The sequence below is a fragment of the Hibiscus syriacus genome, unplaced genomic scaffold (assembly GCF_006381635.1).
Source record: "Hibiscus syriacus cultivar Baekdansim isolate YM2019G1 unplaced genomic scaffold, ASM638163v2 tig00117002_pilon, whole genome shotgun sequence".
NCBI lineage: Eukaryota > Viridiplantae > Streptophyta > Magnoliopsida > Malvales > Malvaceae > Hibiscus > Hibiscus syriacus.
Window position 1 is genome coordinate 81,645 of NW_024063518.1, and position 25,805 is coordinate 107,449.

A 25,805-nucleotide genomic window follows, 5' to 3' on the forward strand; every position below is an offset into this window, starting at 1 on the left:
ATCAATTGAATGATTGATTCCAACTTTGATATGTTACTAATCGATGCAAATTGCATAGGCCTGGCAAATCTAGATTTTGGTCAATAAGAATCATATTGTATTGATCTGACCCTCGAGCACTGATAGTAATGTATTCATCAGGACCCTGCAATTTTCTGTGTAAAAATGTATCATAGGCAACCATTGATGTGATGAGCCTCTTATAGAGCAACCAACCCAGTACCTGGACTTAGCTGAACCATGACAAAACCAGCATCCAAGCACCCAGTACAGGGAAGGTGATGTAAGCAGAAGCCTGACGTACCATAAAACGAATTACAACTGCTATTCAAGAAAATTTTCCGGTACAGGAGGCAGCAGATATACAAGAACATACCAGAAAGAATACCAGTACATCATTGACAAAAGCTGCAGCAACTTCATTTCTTTGCATTTCTTGTTTGATGAAACCTTGCAAGTGCAAGAAAATATCCCAACAAAAGAATTTATTTATTTCAAAGGCAAAGGTAACTAGGGAAGGGGTATACACTTCTTTGGACTTGGCCAGTAATGTCTATACACAAAATACAGAATTACACATTAACTAGTAAGCTGGAACCTGTTTATATGTATTCCCCAGCAAACCATATAAACCACTGTGATCAGCACAAATTAGACAGATTGATGAAATTCAAAATGCATGTTAATTTAACTCCTTAAAATGTAGAGGAAACCAAATTCCATGTGTTGGAGGAAATTTGAATAGTCACTGAATAATATTTTGAAGTAAAGCACCAGATTGAAGAATTTGTGTTCACACAGATCCAACAGAGATGCTTGTCCACAGAGGCAAGTTGGAAATGCAAGAGAATTCTTAACCATTCTCTTACAAGCAACCTCAGGGTTTCAGTGATTCACGTTAGCATAAGATTATTATCATACTTTGTGTTTCAAACTTTTCTGAGCTGAGAGAACAAAAATTCCATGAATACTCAACCTTCTTTATGTAACCTATCAAACCACCAATCTTCCATTTTGACACTGGGACTAGGGAGAGATCAAAAGATTCTACAGACCAGTTTCCATAATAAGGCTCATAACTGATTTAGTGAAAGAAAGAGATAATGCTATCTTGAAGCCTTTTTTTGTTCGGCTAAGCCAAATGGGGTGCTATCGAGCACTCAACCAATCGAACCAACACTTGCTTGTCCAACCTTGAAGATCTTAGAATCTTCTGAATCAAATTGCTTAGGAAGAGTAGAAGAGGTGTTGAGACTTGAGTTAGAGTGTATGTTTTGATTTGTGAAAGCCCTCAAGAGTGACAGTTATTTTTCAGACAAAAGAATCTAGAAAGGCATACTCAAAATACTAAACATACCTCATGGTGTTCTCAAGAGTACGTGTAAAATTAAACATACTAAACATACCTCATGGTGTTCTCAAAGCCCCCCATTCTATATAAATATTAGTTCTCAAGAGTAATTGTGATATTGTCAGGGCCCACGTCCATAATTCCACATTTAGTTTCGCTACCAAAAGTCAAAACTTAAAAGTGGACGTGTAATATATATATATATATATATATACAAATTCATATATAACTACTGATGGGGCTCATTTTTAATTTTAACGGTTAGTATATCAATTCAATTTTTAATTTCCAAAATCTCATTAACTTACTACACAACCCAAAGTTTTAACGATAAAATAAATAAATATTTTTAGTTTCCCACAATTAGATTTTTTTCTCATTTATTGAATTCCAAATTAAATATACTATATATATATATTTTTTCTCAAATCATATTTTACATTTTATTTAAATTTTTTTAACTTTTCTTCTTAAATATCAACTCATTCCCTAATTTAATATTCTTCACTTTTTCCTTTTTTATGCCATACCTACAGTTCAATTCATTCAAATTTAAAAGAAATATTCTTCAATTATTTATTTTTTATACCATACCTACAATTCAATTCATTCAAATTTAAGAAGAAGGAGAACGTTGGATGTTTTGGGCTTTTGAATTTGCTAATTTTCGGAAGAACAATGTCTCAAGGATTGAGAAAAAAATCTAATTTCTGAAATTATTCGACTCAAAAAATCAGGTTGTGTTGTTCATACTCTTGTCTATTAATTATTCTTAAAATTTTATGTGTTGCATGATACAACTACTAGTTTAGTCATTTAGGATATGAAAGAAAGTATGCTTCATAAAAGAAAGTATAACTATGGATGTGAAAAACGTAAAAAGAAAAAAAGAATTGATGAGCTGTTCAATCCCAAAGAGAAACACTTGATAATTTTTTATTAATGAGTCACAAATGTCCGAAAATGAAAATGGTGCTAATATTGATGATTCTAATATTCGTAATTTCAATGATGAAAATGTTAATATTGATGATAATGTGAATTTAAATAATAATAATGAACATGGTGATGAAGATCATGTAAATGAGAAAAATGCCTTTGATAATGATGTTGGACTTTCTAATGTTGAGCATGTTGATGTTGATAATGTTGATATCGATAAACCTAATAATGTTGATGTTGACAATGCTAATATTTTTATGATATTGTGTATCATAAGTTTAACATATTTGATCCAAGAAATTGGGATGCTTTAGATTCTCAAATGATTGAGATTTTAGTGATAAAAGGTCCTAAAAGAGATTTATCCATTGTGAAAGGTGTTAAAGATAAAATTGAAAGATAATTTTCTTCCTCATTCTACACTAGAATACTACCAAATGGAGAAAAATATGATAGAGATTGACTTGTATTTTTCGAAAGAACTTGATAGAGTTTTTTTTTTTTTGTAAACTATTTAAGAAATGGTATGGTAAAGGTTGATTAGTAAATGACGTATATAGTGATTGGGCACATCTTTGTGTTAGAATTAGTGAACATTAAACTATTATAGAAAATGTTCAAAATATGGTCACTTGGTATGATTTACGTTTAAGACTTAAAAAGAATATAACTATTGACAAAGTAGCTCAAAAACAACTTAAAAAGGAGAAAGAACATTGGGAAAATGTCTTATTGAGAATTATTTCAATTGTAATTTTTTTTGTAAAACATAATCTAGCATTTTGTGGTACTAATGAGAAATTGTATCAAAATAGCAATGAATGTTTTTGAGATTAATTGAAATGTTAGTTGAGTTGGATTCTATTATTCAAGAGCATGTTCGTCGTATTATTAAGGATGAAATTCATGTTCATTACCTTGGACATAACATCCAAAATGAGTTGCTTCTTTTGCTTGCTTGTGCAATTAAATTTGAAATTGTTAAGAAAATAAAAGAGGCTAAATATTTTTCTTTGATACTTGATTGTACTCCTGATATTAGTCACCAAGAGTAAATGTCTTTAATTTTAAGGCATGTGAATGTTTCTTCTAATTGTGTTAACATAGAAGAATCTTTTTTAGGATTTTTTTTAATGTGAATGACACAACTGGACAAGGTCTTTTTGATGGTTTTCTACATGAATTGAATATTCTTAAACTTGATTTAGATGATATGCGTGGACAAAGTTGTGATAATATGTCAAATACAAAAGGGAAAAAACAAGGAGTACAAAGAAAAATTTTAGATTTGAATCTTAGAGCCTTTTACACTCCTTGCAGTGCTCATAGTCTTAATTTAAAGTTATGTGATATGGCCAACAATTCTGGAAAAGCTAGAGATTTTTTTAGTGTTATACATCGTATTTATGCTATATTTGCAAATTCTACAAAAAGATGGCAAGATTTAAAAGAAAACGTGAAAGACTTAACTCATAAATTATTATCTTCTACTCATTGGGAGAGTAGCATTGATAGCGTAGAGGCAATAAAATTTCAGATTTTAAATATAAGAGAAGTGTTGCTTGAAGTTGCTAATAGTGATAAAGATTCTAAAATAAGATGCGAAACTAAATCTTTAGCCAATAATGAGCTTGGTGATTTTGAGTTTATAGAGGCTATGGTAATTTGGTATGATTTGTTATATGATGTCAATTCAATTAGTAAAAAATTGCAATCGAAAGATATGTTTGTTTCGGTTGCCATTGAAAATGCGAAAAAATTAATTTTATTTTTTAAGGAGTATAGAGAGAATGGTTTTTCTAATGCTTTTGAAGTTGCTAAGGAACTTGCAATTGATATGAAAATTGATCTATTTTTTTTAAAGGCCTCAAATCAAAAGAAAAAGACAGTTTGATGAGAATTTAAATGATGAAAGTCCACAATGTGAGGAAGAGTCTTTTAAAATTAATTATTTCAATTGCTTCATTGATCAAACGATTGTTTCACTTGATAGGAGATTTGAACAATATGGATAATATGAAAATTTGTTTGGTTTTTTATTTTCTTCTGACAAATTGCATTCACTAGATGATCCGAGTTTAAAATCTTCTTGTTGTTTGGAAGATGCGTTTAAGAATTACTATAAATGTGATATTCATGGATATGAAAATTTGTTTGCATTCACTGGATATTCATGAATAATTAATAGACAAGAGTATAAGCAACAAAACATGATTTTTTAGTCGAATAATTTCATAAATTAGATTTTCTTCTCAATCCTTGAGACATTGTTCTTCCGAAAATTAGTAAATCTAAAAGTCCAAAACATCAAACGTTTTCCTTCTTGAATTTGAATGAATTGAATTGTGGGTATGGTATAAAAAATAAATAATTGAAGAATATTTCTTTTTGAATTTTAATGAATTGAACTGTATGTATGGTATAAAAAAAAGGAATAATAGAAGAATATTAAATTAGAGAACGAGTTTATATTGAAGAAGAAAAGTTAAATTTTTTTAAATAAAATGTAAAATGTGTTTTGAGAAAGAAAGATATATATAGTATATTTAAATTGGAATTCAATAAATGAGGAAAAATTTAATTATGGGAAACTAGAAATATTTAATTATTTTACCGTTAAAATTTTGAGTTATGTGGTAAGTTAATGAAATTTTGGAAATGAAAAATTCAATAGAAGAAATACTCACTAACCATTAGAATTAAAAATGAGCCCCATCAATTATATATGAATATATATATATATATTGTTCGTACAATTTTAGGTTTTAACTTTCGGAAGTGAAACTAAATGTGAAATTATGAGTTTGGGCCCTTGACAATATCACAATTACTCTGCTATTAGAATGTCCTTGGGGTGGTGCCTGTTTTCGAAAAATTGAGGGAAGGAAGACTACAGTGGTTTGGGCATGTCCTTAGGCGACTACCGTCAGATGCGGTCAGGAGGGTAGAGTCGATTTCAGTCGACGGTGCCAGAAGGAGAGGACGACCAAGGCGGAAGTGGGAAGACTGCTTGAGATCTGATTTGATGGATTTAGCCCTTACCGAGGACATGACATCTGATAGGAAAGTATGGAGACTTAGGACTAGGATAGTCGAGTAGTGTGGGTCACATCTCTAGGGTGTATCATCTCTGTCTTCTTTTAATGTCTTTGTAGTAATTTCCATGTCTTTTACTTTTTATTCGTTTCTGTTATTGGTATTTATGAAGGCTTAGAACTAGGCTTGCTATCGTTTGACTTCTGTGTATCATTCTCTCCACTTTTAATTTTAGTCGGGTCTTACGTTTCTGTCTATATACAGAGATTTTTTCGCAGGGATTTTTTTTTGCAGGGATTACTGCCCTTTACAGACGCGCATATGATATTAATGATATTAATAACTATATATAAATACTGTTCAACTATGTATTTTTGTATGTATTTATACATGCATTGCATTTTATCTATATTTTTAATTTTCTGACTGCCGGAGATCTTCCACGGAAGCTACTCTCAACTTGGCGTTGGGGGCAGCCTACCTCCTCTTACCCCATTGCATATAAGAATTGGATTTTGTTGTTGTTGTTGTACTCTTGAGAACTAATATTTATACAGAATGGGGGTCCTTCGCCCTTCGTTGAGCAATTTAAAAGGGGGGCCTGAGCAAGTGCTCACTCAGGTTGCTCCTCTCAAAAGCATGCTCTGGACAGAGATGGAAGAAAAGAAAAGGTCTGAAAGACGGTCAACTTACTATATTACCTTCAAGAATGTGCACCTCTTATTCCTTTCTCTTTGAGCTTGCAATGGCCTCATCTGTAACAAAGATCAAGAATGCAAAAAAAAAAAAAGCATTATTATAATGAGAAAACCTTTATTTTCGTTTTCTTTTAAATTCCCCCGAGTTTAAAAAATAACTGATATCATTAGGGCCCAAGGAAGACTGTACTTTAGCAATTTGAAGTGCCTGCTCAAGCTGTTGACTTGACTCACAGTGTTACTTCTGCCATCTAAAAGCAAGGGAATGAAATTTTGAGCGAGTAAAATATAATCATTGCAATATTATTTATATATAGAGATAACAAAATCAAAACGGAATAAACAAATTTTCAAGTTCTCTACATATCAACAATCAAAAGAAAGAGAAAATTAACCAAGAATGAGTTCTGATAAAATGTGGCCATTTTCATCGTTGACTGAAAAATAATACAAGGAGAAAATGTCTATATTTTCTTCATTGATTTAAAGAAATATAGTTTAGCAGGGAGCTTGTGACTGGTACCTCAACCCTAACAACTGATGACACCTCCTCACACCAACCCAACAAGGATATTTAAATCTAGAAATGCGGCAACACAGAACTTCAATAATTGGAACAGGATATTAAAGACTATACAATTTTATAATATGAACAAATTCTTACTCATTCAGCATTAGATGATCATATATCATAATGCATGACAAACCAGAAGAACCCCTCATCATTCAAAAGCAATCTCTGCACAGAAAAGAAATTGATGAATGTAAATGCTGGCCTTTTCTACTTGTGAAGTAACAACTTCCAGTCTATCCTTGGCGCCCTGTGCCTTCGACTTAAAACATGAAGATCGAAATTGTTCCTTTTTGAAACAGCCCAAGGGTGTACCTAGGATCACGAAGCCTAGTACTAAAATCAGTTCAACGTTGCACTAAAGCAAAATTTTCTTGCCACTAACCAATAGAAACATGAAAAGTAATTGTTGATAAATCGAGCAAAGTAAACGAAAGAACACAAGAATTTTAACGAGGTTCAGCAATGTGCTTACGTCATCGGTGCCTAGGCGGCGCTAGAAAATATTTATTCAATGATAATAGGTTTAGGTTACATCTCTATTTATAATAGAAAATCCTGGTAAATAATTCCAAAATTAACCCTGTACCGTACCGCGGGCGCGCAGCCCCCGCACCCCCAACCCACATAATCGTAACCCCCTCTACAAGACTTTCTTTGAAAGGACAGTTGATGTTCGCTTCGCTCACTCCGCTCTATCCCCTGTCCTCTTTACCGATATATTTATGAGCCATACCTTACAAATCTCCACCTTGGCGAATATCCTGCCCCTTAGGAAACATTCAATATAGGTTGGGTTACCTTACTTCTTTAACAACTTGAAACATTCAACAAGTTCAAGCAATGCTTGAACTTGTATGTTGTAACTAGCTTGGTGAACATATCAGCGGCATTCTCATCAGTGTGTACCTTCTGAAACAAAATCTCTCCAGATGCAACCAACTCTCTGATCTTGTGAAAACGTACATCAATATGCTTAGTTCTAACACGATATACCTGATTCTTAGCTAAGTGAATAGCACTTTGATTGTCGCAGAGCAGTTGAACTCCACCTTGCTGAACACCCAACTCCTTCACTAAACCAGTGAGCCATAAAGCTTCTTTTGCAGCTTCAGCCGCTTCCATGTACTCAGCTTCAATTGTAGATAGTGCCACAACAGATTGAACAGTAGACTTCCAACAAATAGGCCCTCCACCAAGAGTAAAAACATACCCTGTCGTAGATCTTCTATTATCCAAGTCACCTGCATAGTCTGAATCCACATATCCTACAACCAAAGGATTATCTCGTTGACTACCAAAAACAATTCCATGTCCCACAATACCCTTTAAGTACCGAAAGATCCACTTGACTGCTTCCCAATGTTGCTTACCAGGTTTAGACATGTACTTACAAACTTGACTAACAACATGAGCTAAATCAGGACGAGTACATACCATTGTATACATCAAGCAGCCAACAACATTAGAATACGGAACCTTTGCCATATATTCAGCTTCCTTATCTATCTTAGGGAACTGTTCTGATGAGAGCTTAAAGTGGTTCGCCAATGGAGTACTAACTGGTTTTGCGCTGCTCATCGCAAACCTTTCTAGCATTTTTTTAACATAACCCCGTTGAGATAGCCACAATTTCCTTGAGTCTCTGTCCGTGCAAATTTCCATTCCAAGAATTTTCTTTGCAGCACCTAAATCTTTCATATCAAATTCCTGACTCAATAAAGTTTTCAAACCGATAACATCATCCATGTTCTTCGCAGCAATCAACATATCATCAACATACAGTAATAGAAAAATAAAAGAACCATCATCAAGGCTCTTAACATAGACACAACAATCATACTCACATCGGTTGTAGCCAATCTTGATCATATAGGAGTCAAATCGTTTATACCACTGTCTCGGAGACTGTTTCAACCCGTACAAAGATTTCTTCAATCTGCAAACTAAATGCTCGTTTCCAAGTTGAGTGAAACCTTCAGGTTGCCGCATGTAGATCTGTTCCTCTAAATCACCATGCAAAAAAGCAGTTTTAGCATCCATCTGCTCTAAATGCAAATCCCAACTGGCCACCAATGCAAGTACTGCTCGGATTGAAGTGTGTCTGACCACAGGAGAAAAGATTTTATCATAATCAACTCCTTTCTGCTGTGAAAAACCCTTTGCTACCAAACGAGCCTTGAACTTCTCCTCCTCTTTTTCTGTTACTGCTGGTTTCTTCTTATACACCAATTTGCAACCAATCGACTTTTTACCCTCAGGAAGGGGAACCAACTCCCATGTACGATTGTGATTCAAAGACTCCATCTCCTCAACCATGGTTGCCATCCACTTGTCGTTTTCCTGACTAGTAACATCATCATGAAAAGTAACCGGATCATCACTGCTAACAATAAGTGCAAAAGAGACCAAGTCTTCAAAACCCAATCTACTCGGAGGCTTTATATTCGTCCGTCTCACCCTGTCTCTGGCGAGACTATAATCCTGCAAATCATCCGTAGTGGAACCACCAGAAGTCGGTTGAGACGTTTATGGTTTCTCAACTGGAAACTGCTCGAAATCCACCACTGTCGTGTCTTTCTTCTGTTGCAACATGGATTGTTCATCAAAAACAACATCTCTACTGATCACAATTTTCTTCGCAACTGGATCCCAGAACTTGAATCCTTTGACATCTTTCTTGTAACCCAGAAAAATGCACTCCTTCAATTTTGCATCAAGTTTGGATCTCTCATCAGCAGGTACATGCACATAAGCAGGACAACCAAAAATCCGTAAGTTATCAAAACTATCATCATGACCAGTCCATACCTCTTCTGCAACTTTCCCAGCCAATGATGCCCTTGGCGATCTGTTGATAAGATAACACGCCATGTTAACAGCCTCGGCCCAGAAGTGTTTGGGAAACCCTGCATTCAACCGCAAACATCTGGACTCGAATGTATTTATGAGCCATACCTTACAGTAATCAAATAGGACTAAAAAAAATTGAAAGAGTGATTATATTTATACAACTATTTAAAACGAATCTCCTCTTCTAGAGACGTAATCCTTTCATCAGCAAGTAATGAGTGATCCTGCAGTTCAGAAATTGCAACATAACATGGCAATCCGCTATGTATTTACCAAGAAGATTCCTAAGTTTATGGACTCGAATAATCTTCAGTCTTCTCTTTCAAGAAGTCTTTCTTTTTTGGGAAATTGACAAGAAATTGAAGATTCCAAAGTATAGTATTATTTTGAGTACATTTTAGTACAGGGGTCAGTAATAAACTAAGTTCACTTTGTATTTACTTAAACAGTCACATGACTTGGTTTGGATAAAATGAATGAATCAATATTACTTATTTTGAATAGTTACTATTTTTTTTCTTGATTTTTTTACTAATCTTTCTAGTATCAAGTTTAGATTTATATTAATTTATTTTCTATTCTGACAAAATATTTTCAAATTCATGTAATAACTCATATAATAATTGATTTTTTTTATTGTGTCATTACTTGTCCCATCAATCCAAACAAGCTTAACAGACGAATGAAACAAAGCGAAAAATAAGAAACGTTTCTTATAAATGAATTGAACCTTAAGATTAGATACAGCAGACAGCAGATGAGAGATCTTGGTTGCCACTTGCCATGTCCTCGAGGGATTTCTTTTATAAATGGAATTATTATTTATTTAACTAATGTTATCTGTAACCGCGATTAAAAAAATGACATGATACCTTATTTCATTTATAAAACCAACATTAAATACTCTTCAAAAGTTAACATTAGTTGAATAAATAATAATTCCATTTATTTAGTTATAATGCTACAAGTAAAATTCTATAATCAATTATATTCATGTAATAAGCTTAAAATCATTTAAATTTATTTTATATACTTATACAATCGAAATAGAAAAACGGAGTTAAAAGAATATATAATAACAATTAATTTTGTAATGTAAGAATAAAGGATATTTTGAGACAAATGGAACATTTTATTTATAAAGATGAAGGAAGTGTATCATTGACCAGCGTGAACGACTTGTAAAAGCATTATTCTTGGTAATATTACTCAGATGTGAAAAAAGGGTGACGTTGAGAGAGCATTCAAGAGGGACATCTGCAAGGTTGAATTCCCCAAGTTTTTTCAGCATACTCTTGGATGGTCCTATCGCTGCTAAATTTCCCAGAGCCAGCTGCACAAAGTATACTCATTTGAGTCCATCTATCTTCATCAACAAACGCTTTATCCGCGGCTGCCTGTTCATTTCAACACAAACTCCACAATTAAAATGCAATATCCTTTTCCAATTCCAACCAGATGGCTATTTACCTGGGCCTCTAGGTAGCTTGCAAAATCGGCTCCAAGTAGAAAATAGTCATTCCCAGTCTCTATTTTGTCGCACAATGATTTGAAATACTCTTTCAACCCAAAATGACCGTCTCGGATCATCCTATATAATAGTAACACAACGCCACTCAAATCAAACCCTGTATAAGAAAAGCAAGGATATATCTCCTTTACCGAGTAACTAAGACGTAAAGTATTGGTAAATACCTTACTACACGCAAAAATTGAAGAGGAACTTTAAGAGCAGGCACTTTCTCTCGCAATGCAGGAACTTCATTCACTGATGCACCAAACAGAAACTGAAAGAAATCTTGTCAGAAATCCAGTCCTACTAATATTGTTGATTATGTTTGCATCTCATCTGTAGTGACATATCGCTTACCATGTTTTCCCGGCCTACTTCAATCATTTCAATCGTTGAACCATCTTCAGTGGCTAAAAGTAAACATCCATTCATCAAAAATTTCATGCTGCTGGTTCCCGACGCCTCATGTCCTGCAGTGCTGGATCAGAACCAGGAAACACTTTAGGTAAAAGAAGTGTGCATCAGAAGTAGAAAAATTGACAATCACTTGGAATTTTATTGTATCATTCCACCATCCTATTGTCTTTGAACTGCTTAATCTTTACTGTTGACAATCAATATATCTTTGCTTTTTAAATATAGAAATTATCATTCATTGCATAAGCTTAACGAGAATTAATACTAAAAGACAATGATTTTCGACCCAAATTTACGGGACATGGAGATATCCATCTTTAGAGGGATAAATATATATACAGAAACAATGAAGTCAAAATAGTTGACCATACAAAAACAAGTAGAATCCCAATCAGCAATCACTGCAAAAGATATTATAACTGCTAACGAATTTGTTAATACCATATAATGTGCAAAACTTGTGCATACTACCTTAGATGTTGAGAAAGGTCAGCCCCTGGTATTACCAGCTCAGCAACAGAAACATTGTAATCAGGTATAAAGACCTGCATCACGGTTTCTAATTATTCCTGTTCAAGGGCAATTACTCACCCTTCTGAGGAAATAATTCATATTTCAGAGTTTCATTCAACAAACGTATCGGGAAGAAAAACAATATAGTGCCTTACCAACTTTAAAAGATCTCCAATATCGTTATCATTGTTGATCTTTTCAGCCACAACATGACAAAGTTTAATAATCTTCTATGCAATTTCATAACCTGGAGCTGCTTTTCCTGAAATTATGAAGACCCGTGGCACAACTTTTTTCCTATCATTCTTGTTCATATTCTGCACCAAAATGAGAATGGCATGAGCTTGATACCTCTGGATCGCTCGTTCTTTTAACATGATGTTAAAATGTTTGAAATATATACAACTTTTATAACTTAAATTTTTTTATGCAAAACTAAATGATTATCAAATCAGAATAAGGAATCATTGATCTTGCAAATATCCAGCCACGAGTGGTAATAACTTAAAACCTAAAGGCATTTCGACAAGGCACTCATAAAAACAGCATTTTATAAATTCCACATGTTTTCATGGCTCTTTCAGGCAAAGATAGTAACCTTGATGCAGTCATATCTATGGATAATGCCAAGTATATTAAGCAACTGCCGCTTATATTCATGTATCCGCTTTGTGTGCACATCAAACATTGCATTCAAGCTGACCTGCACATTACTGATAATGCACACCAACATTAGGTCATTACAGGGCTCCTTGAAGACATGAAAAGGAAATTTAGTGACAAACTATAGCTTTCTTCACAACCTTCAAACCACTCATTGCTTCAATGTACTCAGCAAGCCTTATTTTGTTGATCTTCTTAACCTATGAGGTAATAATTAACATTAAACGAATGGTTTAGCCAATGATATGTTTTATTTCCAAAGCTGAAGCGTGCTAACTAAGAAAGTACCATCTTCTATTCTTGATGCAATTCAGCATTAGTTGCATGATCTCTCGAGCCTATTAAAAGGTCAATATCACGGATCCAAGCTTCAGTTCCAAGCCATTTTGAGATAAGAGCACATAAACTAGGATTGCTGACAACAATCCAGCGATGCTGAGATATCAAATGTTAACTGATCAAAATCACTACACAGCAGATGAATTTAAATTATTCATGTACTTTTAGTTATCAGGGCTAGATGCACTACAGAATCAAAGCAACAATTCTAGAATGTATCTGTGGGTAGGCAAGCAACTTAACCTATCAATAACCTAAATGCAAAAAAAGACTAAACTTATTTTAAACCTGGGTCACTCCATTTGTCTTGTAATGAAACTTGTGCGGCCACAGCTCATAGAAGTCCTGCAAAGATTTAACAGACAACAATTAAGATCAACTAATTAAAGATGTTCTTTGAAGCTGAGTTCTATTTCAAACTTATTACAAGCCAAGGAAAGGAATGTTTAAGAAGGTAAGATAAGTTTTACCCTGAATACTTTTGTTTTCAACAACTCTAAATGTAATCCGGAGACCCCATTCACGGTTTGGGAACAAATGATTGATAGGTTTGCCATCCAAATATTCTGACAAAAAGGATGGTTATGAAGTTCAATTTTTCTTACATTCTAGCAATCCACCAAATCAACAGAAATTAACTATACAAATTGATATATACCTTCACAGCACCTTCCTCAACAATTGACATCCTGGCCAGCCGATCATAATCTAAACCAATCTTCTTCTTTAACTTTTCCATGAAGTTGAAGTTTATGTCATATATAATCTGAAAAGAGCTTTTTGTAAAACACTAGTAACAAACTGACGAGCAGTCAAATTAATATATTACAATCTAAATAAGTGGATGATACAGGAAATGTGTTGAAAATAACAACCAATCACATGCATGTTTCTGTACCTTGGATGCATGATGTCATAATTAAGAAAACTATTAAGATGAAGCTATACCATATGACATCAGATGTAGATGGAAGAATATTGTAAGATGAAGCTTTTCCTTTGGAACAAATTAGGCTTTCAATCACATAGTTATTCAATGAAACAGATATTACTTAAGCTGAAAGTACATTGAAACATTCAAACAAAATACACCTGCAAATGTCGAGGGAGAAGGCTTCCTATTAGATCCACATGGATTTTCTCCATTGCTTCAGGTGATACGTTATGAGTTGTGTATGAAAATATTTTACATATGATGTCCCATTCTCTGTTCCAGCCTAAAAGCTCTTCATCCAAAAGCACTCTCATTACCTCAGCTATTGCGAGAGATGGATGAGTGTCATTCAGCTGCAGTGCAACCTATATAAAATGCAATTGAAGTTGACAGAACAGTAGTCAAGCATCAGCACAGCACTCAACCTAAGGATGACAATTGAAGCGGAAAGAAAATTCTTCTCAGGATAGCTAAAGCCTCCTCACTCAACTCTCAGTACTGCCGTCATCTGAAAGCATAACCATTTATAAAGTATACGACATTGAGAACTTGCATAAACCTTGAGACCAGCTACATTACTCAAGATTCAGAACGGTATAACTGGATCATATGATCAGACCAGTTCCAAATAGTCCTATTCGAGGTGTTCCTACATATGCTTATGCACTTAGAGATGCATTAAACATTCAGCTAGTAACCTTCTCTGGAAACTCATCAAAATTTTTATGAGTATCTTTGAATCTTCTGATGATGTCTTGTACTGATGCAGAGACAAAGAAATATCACTGTTTCAACTGCAATTCTTTACCCTGAGAGAAACCAACACAAAGAAGGATGAATGTAGCTCTACATAAAGATTAAAGAAAAATATTCAGCCAACCACTCAAGCCCTTGCAGACATTTCAACCAAGTTTCAATGAAAGCAACATGAATAATCTCCAACTTAATACCTTTAATTTCCCAAAAATCAAACAATTACAGTAAAAGCTTTAGAAGATGCATCATGGAAAGTTTGATAGATAACTAAACCTCCTGCTGTTAACTAATCAAGTTAAGGAAAAGAAACCAAACCTGATAAGAACGATCATCGGGGTATAGTATGCTACTAATACTTTCTGCTCTGTCTATTGACCACACCATCAACATAATCCCCAGTGTTATAAGACTCCTGCAAAGCCATGCTCCAAATCTGAGGATTTAAGATATAACAATGCCACATACTCACAAGAACCCATAATCATACATGGCAATAAAAATTATACAAACAAAAAAATCAGAAACTTTGGAGTTTCCAAAACAACCCCTAACGAAATTAAAGTCTCCAAAACTAAAAAAATATCTGAAATATACAGAAATCTTAACACTTTTTTTTTTCTAGAACCGACATCAAATACCCACTTCAAAGACTATACAAAAATATGTTAGATGCTAAAATCTTACTGACATAAGCGAGAGCTCTCTCACCAAAAAGTATTTCTCCGACGTGCAAATAGTGAAATCTAAAAGAGAAGGGAAAATAAAAGAAATAAATAACCTGACTCAGCAAATAAGTGATATCACTTAAGTTGGATTAAGCATGTTTCAAAACAATTAGGGGGGAAAATTAAAAAAGATTTCAAAACCACCCCCTTACTAAGCAGAGCTCAATGGGTAGGGTATATAAGAGAATCCAAACAGGAAAAACAACATAGTACTAGTAGCACATATGACAATGTTTTAAGTAACCAAATCAGCACTTTACAGGTCAGTCTAACTATAGTATTTCTAGTAAACCTAGACATAAGAAATATAGTTTTATGTGTCGGATCTTCATAGTTAGGTAACCCTATATAAATGGAAGCAAACATACACATAGAATCCATGCTTACAATTACTAATTGGACTTTGTCGAAATTACCATATTGTGTTGATCACTTGGTTTGGCAGCCCAAAAGCGAAGAACAATGGTATTCCTTGTTCCATAACCTGGTATTGGATTGTCATATGCCACAGCTTCAACCTACCAACATGAAGGCATATTGCTAAGCTAAAAAGAATACCAAATACATTCGGATAAATTTACCAGGCATTTAAACCATGCATCGCCACCGAAGGATATAGAATTTTTTGCAAAAGTGTAGGCTTCAAATTATGAAAAGATTACTGCCTTTACCACTTCTCCAGGAACCCAAACTTTATGTTTTTCTTGATTCAAAACTTCGTCTGTGACATTCCCATAGAACTTTACCATTCAAAAACAGTGAACACAAGTTTAGTAAGCAAAACAGAAAAGAAAAATAACATAAAGATATGTCACACATCTACTATGACTACAGATAATTAAAAACATCTGAGTAGGTACAAACCTTTACAGGATAAGTTATGTGAACCTGCTCTATCTCCCAAGGGTTTCCAAAGTTTAACCAATAATCAGGTTGTTTATGTTGAAAACCATCCAATATAACTTGTCGGAACAACCCATACTGGTAGCGCAATCCATAGCTGCAACAAGAAGATACATAATTCCCTAGAGTTAGATTATCGTAAAAGCCAATACTCATTTGAGGATATTCAAGTCATAATCATTTGATGCACGAATTCCTTAACTGCTCTTGGAGAAGTAAAACTAGCACGGATTATAAATAAGTTAAAACTAGTTAGAAGATATACAAGTCAGCTTCATAGACCATAACCCATTTTTGTTTCAAATCCAGTATGGATAATTATTCAGAACATCTATTTAATGGAATGTGCAGATGTATTACTTTTGACTTGAAATATCTCCACAAATCTTACAAGCAAAATGTATGATAAAGGCATACCCTATGGCAGGATAGTCCAAAGTTGCAAGAGAATCCATTTGGCATGCCGAAAGACGAGCGAGGCCTCCATTACCCAGGCAAGCATCTCCTTCCTTTGATTATCATAATGAATAAGCTATAGAGTAAATGCATAATTATCCTAGAATATAGCTATATATACATAATATATGAAGAACTTTCTTCGTACATGATTAAGAATTTACTTTTATATCACTAGTTAAAAACCCGAGATATCTCTCTGAGTCTCACCGTCTCTAATTCTAAGGATAGGGTTGTTTTGAAAGGACAAGGGCACATCATAAAGTATTTTGCTACGTTACTCGGAATATCCATGTAACAGTCAAACATGGGTATGGTTAGATATTTTCAAAAATTTTCATATATTTGAAGGATATTGGAGGTCATATTCTCATCTCCCATATCCAAGAGCCGGACATAAAGTCTTCATGAAAAAAACATTACTCGAAGCAATGTAGATCTTTTGTCCATATACTCCCTAGCTAGAATATGGCCACCTAATTTCAAATCCCCAATTACTACACGGTTTGATCTCCGATATATATATTTGATGTTTTCAATTCTACTTGCAATTAAAAAATTACTTTTCCGAAACATGATCCGCTGAAATAATATGAGATTAGGACAATAAAGTATTATAGAAAATCAACTGTCAAGTTAACCTGTTCAGCTAAAACTTCAAACTCAAAACCAAGCTGGCTTAATGCATCTGCAAATTGATCACGAATTCCAAGGTTGATGACACTATTTGACAACGAACGGCCTGAAATTATAAAGAGCATGCAAGTAGTTTAGCATGAGTGATAGTTAAAGCGAATAAGATGTGAATTCAGGAATTTGTTCTCCTTGTAGAGGGAAACGTAGTTTGATCCTCTAGATTTGATCAATTATAGGTACAAGGAGAGTAATAGAATCCATAAACAAACTTTTAGAGAGCTCTAAACTTATCGATAATTTTAAATACAGTAAAATTATAAGGCTCATAAAGGTGGGAAAATATACCCATAAGAAACTCAAGCGACAGAAAGTAAAGTCGTTTCGGACCTTTCCTGTTGAAATGTATCTGAGTATCATGCCAACGTTCAATCAACCGATCCCTTACACCATGTGCTAAAGCCTGATAAACAATCGAAATCAAGTAATATTAATTCCCTCCAAACATTAAAAAAATGTCAGAACTCGTTCTCAACCCACCAACGGAACCTTAATCTTACGCGATAAGCTTCAAAATCATTATTTAAATCGCGATTTAGCCACTGTGAACTCCACGTGGTCTAAAATATCCTTTTGTAAGCTAAGCGGGTCGTTCTTCAAGAAAACATCCATCAATCCGAACATCCTCTCAGCTTTGCTTTTCTCCTCCCCAAATTCCAACCGAGGCTTCCTAACCATGATCCCTCTCTCAGATGGAGAGACAGAAGCGGCGGCGTCACTGTCCCGTCGATTGCCTCCACCAAGGCCCTCTTGATTCTCTCCAAGCTCTGCCGATCGTCGATCTTGTTGCCTCGAGAATCTGTTACGAATAACTTTTTTATAAAATAGCCTTCTTCGCAATCTACGGTGGCTTTGTCGATGAGTAGACCGAGGACATTGAAGACGCGCAGGATGCTTTGGAGGAGACCTATACGGTTACGCGTACGGATGACGAAAGCGATTGAGTTGTCGTTATTTTCGGGAGCGACGATCTCGACTGTTACTGAAGTGGATGCATTGTTTTCGGAAGTGGCGGGAGGGTGTTTGGCGGCGGAGAGAGTGAGGGGAAGAGTGTTTCGATTGGGGAGAGGTAGGAGAGTCGGGCGGGAAGATACGTTTTTAGAAGGGAATCGAAAGGAAGAAAATGATGTGTTTGGACGGAGTATAGAAAAGGAGAGGGTAGCCATAGTACTGAACATCAGAGATATTGCAGGTTTACGTGAGTGAATAAGATGAACGCTAAATATGGATTAAATTTGGAGATTCGTAAAATGACATGGAGCGAGGTCGAGGACAGTTGATAACCGTGATATCTTTTATAAATCTATGCCACGTTAGCCGTTTTAAGCGGATCACCCAGCCAGATAGGAAATACCACGTGCAGTGCGGATCACTTTTCCTTTAGTCTCTTTGTCTTTTTTTTACCAAATCTTTACAAATTCTGTCCATGTGGATAACATCCAATGGCTTATTTTTCGTACGTGATTTAGTATTTGAGATAATAACACGAATGATGGTCGAATTATTGTAAAACTTTACGGGTTACAATTACATATTTTTTTATTGTCATAATTGGCACTTTCTTTAAATTTGATATTTATTTTTGGCTTAATACCAAAATAAGTACCCAAACTATATCCTAAAACTCAAATAGGTGCCTAAACTAATTTTCGTCTCATCTAGGTCTCTAACGTTACAAACATTATCCTATTTAGGTGTCCGAACTGTCAACGGCGTTAATTTTTGTCGTTAAGTGACATGTGTCACAATATGGTATTTTGAAATTTATTTTTAAAAATAAAATATTAAAAATATTATGATATATAAAAAAACTAACTTTTATAATATTATAAAACAACCACAAAATCCATAAACAAACCTTAATTCGTTGTCGCCGCCCTTTCTGGCCGCCAACATAGACCTTACCATCATCCTACTCATACACCAACGTAGTTTCCGTCGATTGATCGTCGGAATTGCGTGGGATCGCAATTTTAATCCTATGGATCAGACGGTTTGAAACGTTGATTCGTCGTCGATAGGTCGTCAATAGGTCACGATTTCATAGGGCTTTTGGTCGGGTGGGGGAAGGGAGGTCGAGTGGAGCTTCGTTGATGGCAAAAGGCGGTGGCTGGTGTAGGTTTAGGGGTTGAAATGAATGTTTTCAAAGTTTTGGGTTATTTCAAAATTTGTATTTTATGTTTTTTTAAAAATATTTCATTTTAATTTTTTAATTTTAAATAAAAATTTTAAAACTATCAGGTTGTGACAATTGTCATTTAACGGGGAAATTAACACCGTTATCGGCCCAGACACCTAAATAGGTAACGTTTGTAACGTTAGGACCTGGATGATATGAATATTAGTTTAGACACTTAATTGAGAAAATGGGTATAGTTTGGGCACTTATTTTGATATTAAGCCTTTATTTTTTTCTTGTCTTAATCCTATTTTTACACTTTCGTTCTATTAAGAATTTTGAATTTTTTTTATAATGTCAATATTAAGACCTGAACATGTAGCATTCTAAGGTAGCGATACATGATAATGATGATTTCACAATTATATTATCACTATAATATTTGAAAATTAATAAAAAAAATCAAACAACTCAAACTTTTATAAATAAAATGTGTTGGAAAATATATAAAAGTTCTATAAGGAGGATATGAGTGAAAAGTTGGCTTGCTGTATAAGGAGGATATGAGTGAAAGGTTGGCTTGCCGAGGTTCGTGATGGAAGGGCAATAGATATAGGGGTGTCAAACAACTTATAATTGATAGCTGATAACTGATTTCAGCAGTTGATTTGATTAATTAATTTGATTAACTATTTATATAGAAATATTTAATAAAATTTAGCCGATAGTCGATATGCATAAAATGAAAAATAATGGTATATTACATTTGATTGTTAAGTACATATATGTTTTATAATACTTTAGTCTTTATTGAGATAAAATTATTCGGATAAAATACTTTTGAGAACGAATTAAAAATTCTTTAAGAAAATTAGTGAACATTTTTGAAAATTTTGAATATATTTTTTTAAATTTAATATTTACAAATGTTAAACTTGTGAGATTGATACATACTGTTAACTTCCTATAAAATATCAACACTGTTTTTTTTTTACTTTCATGTTTTGCTATATTTTCTTAACTAAAATATATTTAAGAATCTACAACTAAAAAATACAATAATAAAATAAAATTTCGGCTTAAATATATTAGGATGAATATTATTTCATTATATTAGATTTTATGGTAAGAATGCAATTATGGAAGAAGAAAGATCAAATATGTTATTTAACATCTTATTTTGCAATCAATTATTTCAAACCATTGATTTTTTCATTTTCAGCTTATTTTGTACAATAAACTCTTTTAAAAAGGTTTTTACCATACATTAAAAATAGAAAATTTAACTACCAATCAACTATTTATACTCAAATAAGCTAAAAATTCTCAAAAAAAAAAAAAAAAAAAACTGTTTGTCAAACACCCCAATGTCCGGTCACCAATCGTGACCTGGGGGTCTAGATATCATGTCGGACTGGGCAAATACTGGACCGAATCGATTTCGAACGCTATTTGCACCAGAAATATGGGCAGGATTCGGCCTGCAAAAACCTGGTTTATGTTGAGATGGGATCGTGCAAGCAAACCGCAGAACATTTCCCAGTGTCATCACCGAAGCGAGCTACAATCTGATTTTCCAAACACTTTAAAATCACTCGTGTAACACCCAATTAATTCCCAATTTGAAACCCTAAGATTTGGAGATCTATTTCCAAAATCCAAAAATTGAGATTAGTGACCTAATTGTAAAAATTTGGAAGCATAGAACCATTTCATAAACGCTAGTAAATATAGGACCAGACTTGAAACTTGACCAAACCTAATTTTAATAGAACTCTAATCCTTTACACTTTTATCTCGAGTGGCTGTAGGGATTCATTATTTTTTTCTTCTTCATTGTTTCCTTTTCGTGCCGCTGTCACCATTTTCCTCTCGTAGCGTCGCCGTCTGGTGATCAAGGTGGTCGTCGATCGTTGCCTCGAACTCCCCTTTGTCGCACCTATGACCCGCCTTTGTCGTTGGGTGGTGCGGATACGAATGACCCCCGAGTTTTGTCTCGCAAAACTCAGTCGCCGCCGTTATTTGGCGGCCGTTCAAGGGCACCGGTAGCTCGGGTCCTATCCTGGGAAGACCCAGATGGCTTGGGTCGCGGCTGGCAGCTGCAGTTGGCCGTGAAACCCCCTCGGTCGGGTCTGTTTTGTTTTGTCGGTTGCTGTAGTGTGACGGCAGACCGTGATGGTAGCCGGTTCCTGGGACTGCTACCGGTGAAGTTTCATCGCCATCAGTCCCCTTCGTTATACTGACAGCCCTGTTATTCGAACAAATACCGCTGTCGGTTACCGACGATCGGGAATAATTTTAAATCGTCGTTAATTATTATTTCGCAATCTGAAATTATTGAATTGGGACTTAACTCCGGACGTTGTAATTTTGCAGCCGAAATCAGATTGGGAACCGAGTTACCGTCTCCTCCGTCGTTACCTTCTAATTTTGAACCGACTCTTGTTGACCGTGTTGATTGTGAGTATTAGTTGATGATTTGTAGTACGATTAACATTGTTGTTACGATTAGAATATTAATTTATTTATTAAATATTTGTCGTAGGCACTGATTCGAGTCAATCCACTGTTCTGATTGACCGTGGAAAACATTATTATTGTGGTTAGCTATTTGTCGAGGTGTATCTCTATCTGGTGATAAATCTTATTTGTGATAATTGTTTGATTGTCTGAAATTAATTGGAAGCATGATTGTTTTGTGGTAAGGTTGAATTAATTATATTTCGGATATACATGTTGATGGGAAGTTGATTTCGAGCATGATGGTTATGTGACGTTGCATCTAATGCAATTCGGAAATATATATTATGTGACATGTTATTTATCAGATTTGGATTATGTTATACATTTAGACTTTGGAATTATTTGAATATTTTTTACATTCGGATCAGATCATATCATAAATCGGACATGTATATCATTTTGCATGTCATATTGGGTTGAATTTTGATAGGGGAAGTTCAGTGCATTCACTCGACGGGGTGAATATCACTTTCGAATTCTTTAGCATCTGCCTTTGTGGTAGACCCTACTTTAGATGGTGTGATTTTAGATAGTATGGTTTTGGGGAACCCACTTTTCGGATAGTGTGATAGGAGTATGGGTGGGTGTATAAACATTTGCATAACATTCAAATTTATGATTATCACTTTTTGATTTGGACTATGATTATTATTGATTGATTCGAACTATGTTATGTGACGGTTTGTACTTTAGAAACACACTAAGCTTAATAACTTACACCCCCATAGTTACTCTTTCAGATACTCAGAATTAGGTGAACTGGTACTTGGAGGGGTTCGTCATTATTTTCAGATAAATTAATATTTCAATATGATTTTTATTCTACTTTTCTGTTATCCGACATTTATTTATTTTCAAAATTATTTTTATTATTTGTAATTTGGAATTCAGACATTATAATTAATTTTGGAACTATTTATGTATGTTTTAAATATTTATAATCTCTATCGAATTTTTCTCAGATAATTGTTTTGATAAATTATGGTTTGAACTTTAAGAATTTTTCTTTAATTATATTATATTTTTTAAGTTCTGAAACGAACATAGTTTTCGTGATGGACAAGTTTCAATCTGACTCTCTAGATTCGATCTAATTTCTTCTAGTTCGGGTCTAGGGGTTTATAACTCGCTTGACTTCACTGTCGCGAGCTGTAAGCTACTTGCTCTCTCAAATATGCTTTTGTAGACGTTTTCATTTTTTTGTCGTTAAATTTGTTGGGAATCTGGTTTTTCATACGTTGTTTCTTTTGCTCATATCTTGATTTCAACCTACCAATTGTTTGATAAAATGTTCATGCCAGCAATCAAAGGCATCAACAGTTCATTATTGCATATGAAATCTCATGTGCTTCGTTTGGTTCTCCATTCTGGCTTGTTCAATAAATTTAGAGGCAAGAACTTGAGTGTATTGTTATGATAAATTTAAGGACAGAATTTGGTGTTATATATTCATTATATTCCCCCTCTTAGGTTTTTTAACGTCTATGTCTTAATCTCGTGTAGGTGTGCATGAATTGCTAACCAGCATTGAAGCATGCCATCTGATTTTGACATTATTCTAATTTGGTCATTGTACTATTAACATAGAGAGTTGGCTAATAGCTATAATGGGTACCAAAGTTGCGTTTAAATGGTCAAAGCGAATCATTCCTTCCCAAGTGGTGCACTTAATAAAAGTAGAGAGGAATGTAGACAAGGCTCTTGCTATATTTGATTTAGCAACAGCCGAGTATGCCAATGGTTTTCATCATGATCACAACACTTTTGGTGTTATGATATATAGATTAGTTTCGGCAAACAAATTTGGACAAGCTGAAGATCTTCTTGATAGAATGAAGGTGGAAAAATGTGACGTAAGAGAAAATATCCTCCTTTCTCTTTGTAGAGGGTATGGAAGGGTTCATAGACGTTGGATGCCATGAGGATCTTTGGTAAGATGAAGGACTTCCAATGTGAACCAAGTAAAAAAAATCTTATATTACTGTGTTTGATATTCTGGTTGAAGAGAACCAGTTAAAGCTAGCTTTTAGGTTTTACAGGCATATGAGAGAAGTAGGTGTTTCAACCTGTATTGTTTCTCTGAATATTTTGATTAAAGCACTCCGTAAGAACAGTGGAACCATGAATTCTGGTCTTCATATATTTCATGAGATGCCCAGTCGTGGGTATCCTCCAGATTCCTATACTTATGGAACTTTGATTAATGGGTTGTGTAGATTCGGAAAGGTTACGGATGCAAAGGTATTATTTGAAGAGATGAAAACGAGAGATTTTTCTCCTTCTGTTGTTACATATTCCTCCTTGATACATGGCTTATGTCAGTCAAAGAATATAGATGAAGCTATGAAATTGCTTGAAGAGATGAAAAACAATGGTATGGAGCCAAATGTGTTTACTTACAGTTCTTTACTGGATGGTCTATGCAAGGATGGGAATTCTTCAGAAGCCATGGAACTACTGGAGAAAATGGTAAACCCAACATGATAACTTATAGTACCTTAATTCACGGACTATGTGACCAGATGCAGGGTTGTATGGGAAGATCATAAGTGGATTCTGTGATATTAATAAGTTTCAGGAGGCTGCAAACTTCCTTGATGAGATGGTCTTAGGCAGGACCTTGCCAAACCGATTAACTTGGAGTCTTCATGTTAGGATTTATAATATGGTGGTCCAAGGCCTTTGTACCAAGAGTGATTCAAGTCGAGCTTTCCATTTATATCTAAGCATGAGAATTAGGGGTATCTATGTTGAGACTGAGACATTTGAGACTTATGGAATCTTTCAGCAAGAATGGAGACCTACTCAAACTTGCTTGTATGGTTGATGAAATGGTGATTGATGGATGTACTCCAAATGAGGGAGCATGGAGTATGCTTCTTGTTGCATTTTGGGATCAAAGAATGGTCCAAGAAGCTGTTGAATTGTTTCAGGTTGAGATGATGAGTGGAATCACTGGAGCTGAAATAGACTCAAGATAAAGCCTTTTGATTTGGCATACAACTCTTGTACTTCATTGTTTTAATTATATACATATTTCTCGCTTGGCCTTATCCTCTAATCAGACATGATTACTTTGCATTCAACATTTATTTGTCATGATGAGTAACATTAGGAGTGAAAGAGTTTTATGGCTTTGGAAACATAAGGGCATCTAGAAATCATACCAAAAAGGGGACATGCTTATTTGCAAGGGGAGAATCAAATTACATGTTTGGTAAGGTTGACAGCAAACACCATACTCCAGAAGACACATTGCAACTGACAATTCCGTGAATCTCATCAGCAAACATGATAATCTACTAATCCCTGAGGACAGCAGTCATGGACCGATGGAGTTACAGTTCTCATAGATTGTGAATAAGGGCTAGAGAAGTTGGAAGGTCAGAACATGCAGTGGGTGATAATAGATTAGCCGAATGACCCGTGCTTTGGATATATTGGCATATGATACAAGGGGGATGCTTTTTGTTCACCTTGCACCGTAACCTACATGCAAATCCTGCAGGTGCTGCAGTTTTCTATAATCCTGTTATGGTGCTCTATCCTTGGCTGGTATTCAAAGTCTCAGCTAAGCAATTTCGTTTATAAAGGTGGTAAAAGACATTTTTTTAGTGGAGGTAAAGGTTGGGAGGAGAATGATAAAGTAATCTTCCACCATTACCGGAACAGGGAGTTTTAGTTCCAGGTCGGTTAGCTGTTGAATTGTTTACCATGATTGTTATCCGTTATGGAAGCTAAGCTTGCAAGACGACGTACCCTGAAAGAGAGATTCAGTGTGGGGTTTCTATTAATCAACA

The 25,805-nt window shown here is 34.7% G+C and overlaps 2 pseudogenes; one reads left to right on the forward strand and one right to left on the reverse strand.

The window, feature by feature from the left end:
• Positions 1–10,683: 10,683 nt before the first annotated feature.
• LOC120194839 lies at positions 10,684–18,599 on the reverse strand (annotated as a pseudogene).
• A 2,891-nt stretch (positions 18,600–21,490) lies between these two features.
• LOC120194854 lies at positions 21,491–25,433 on the forward strand (annotated as a pseudogene).
• Positions 25,434–25,805: the final 372 nt, after the last annotated feature.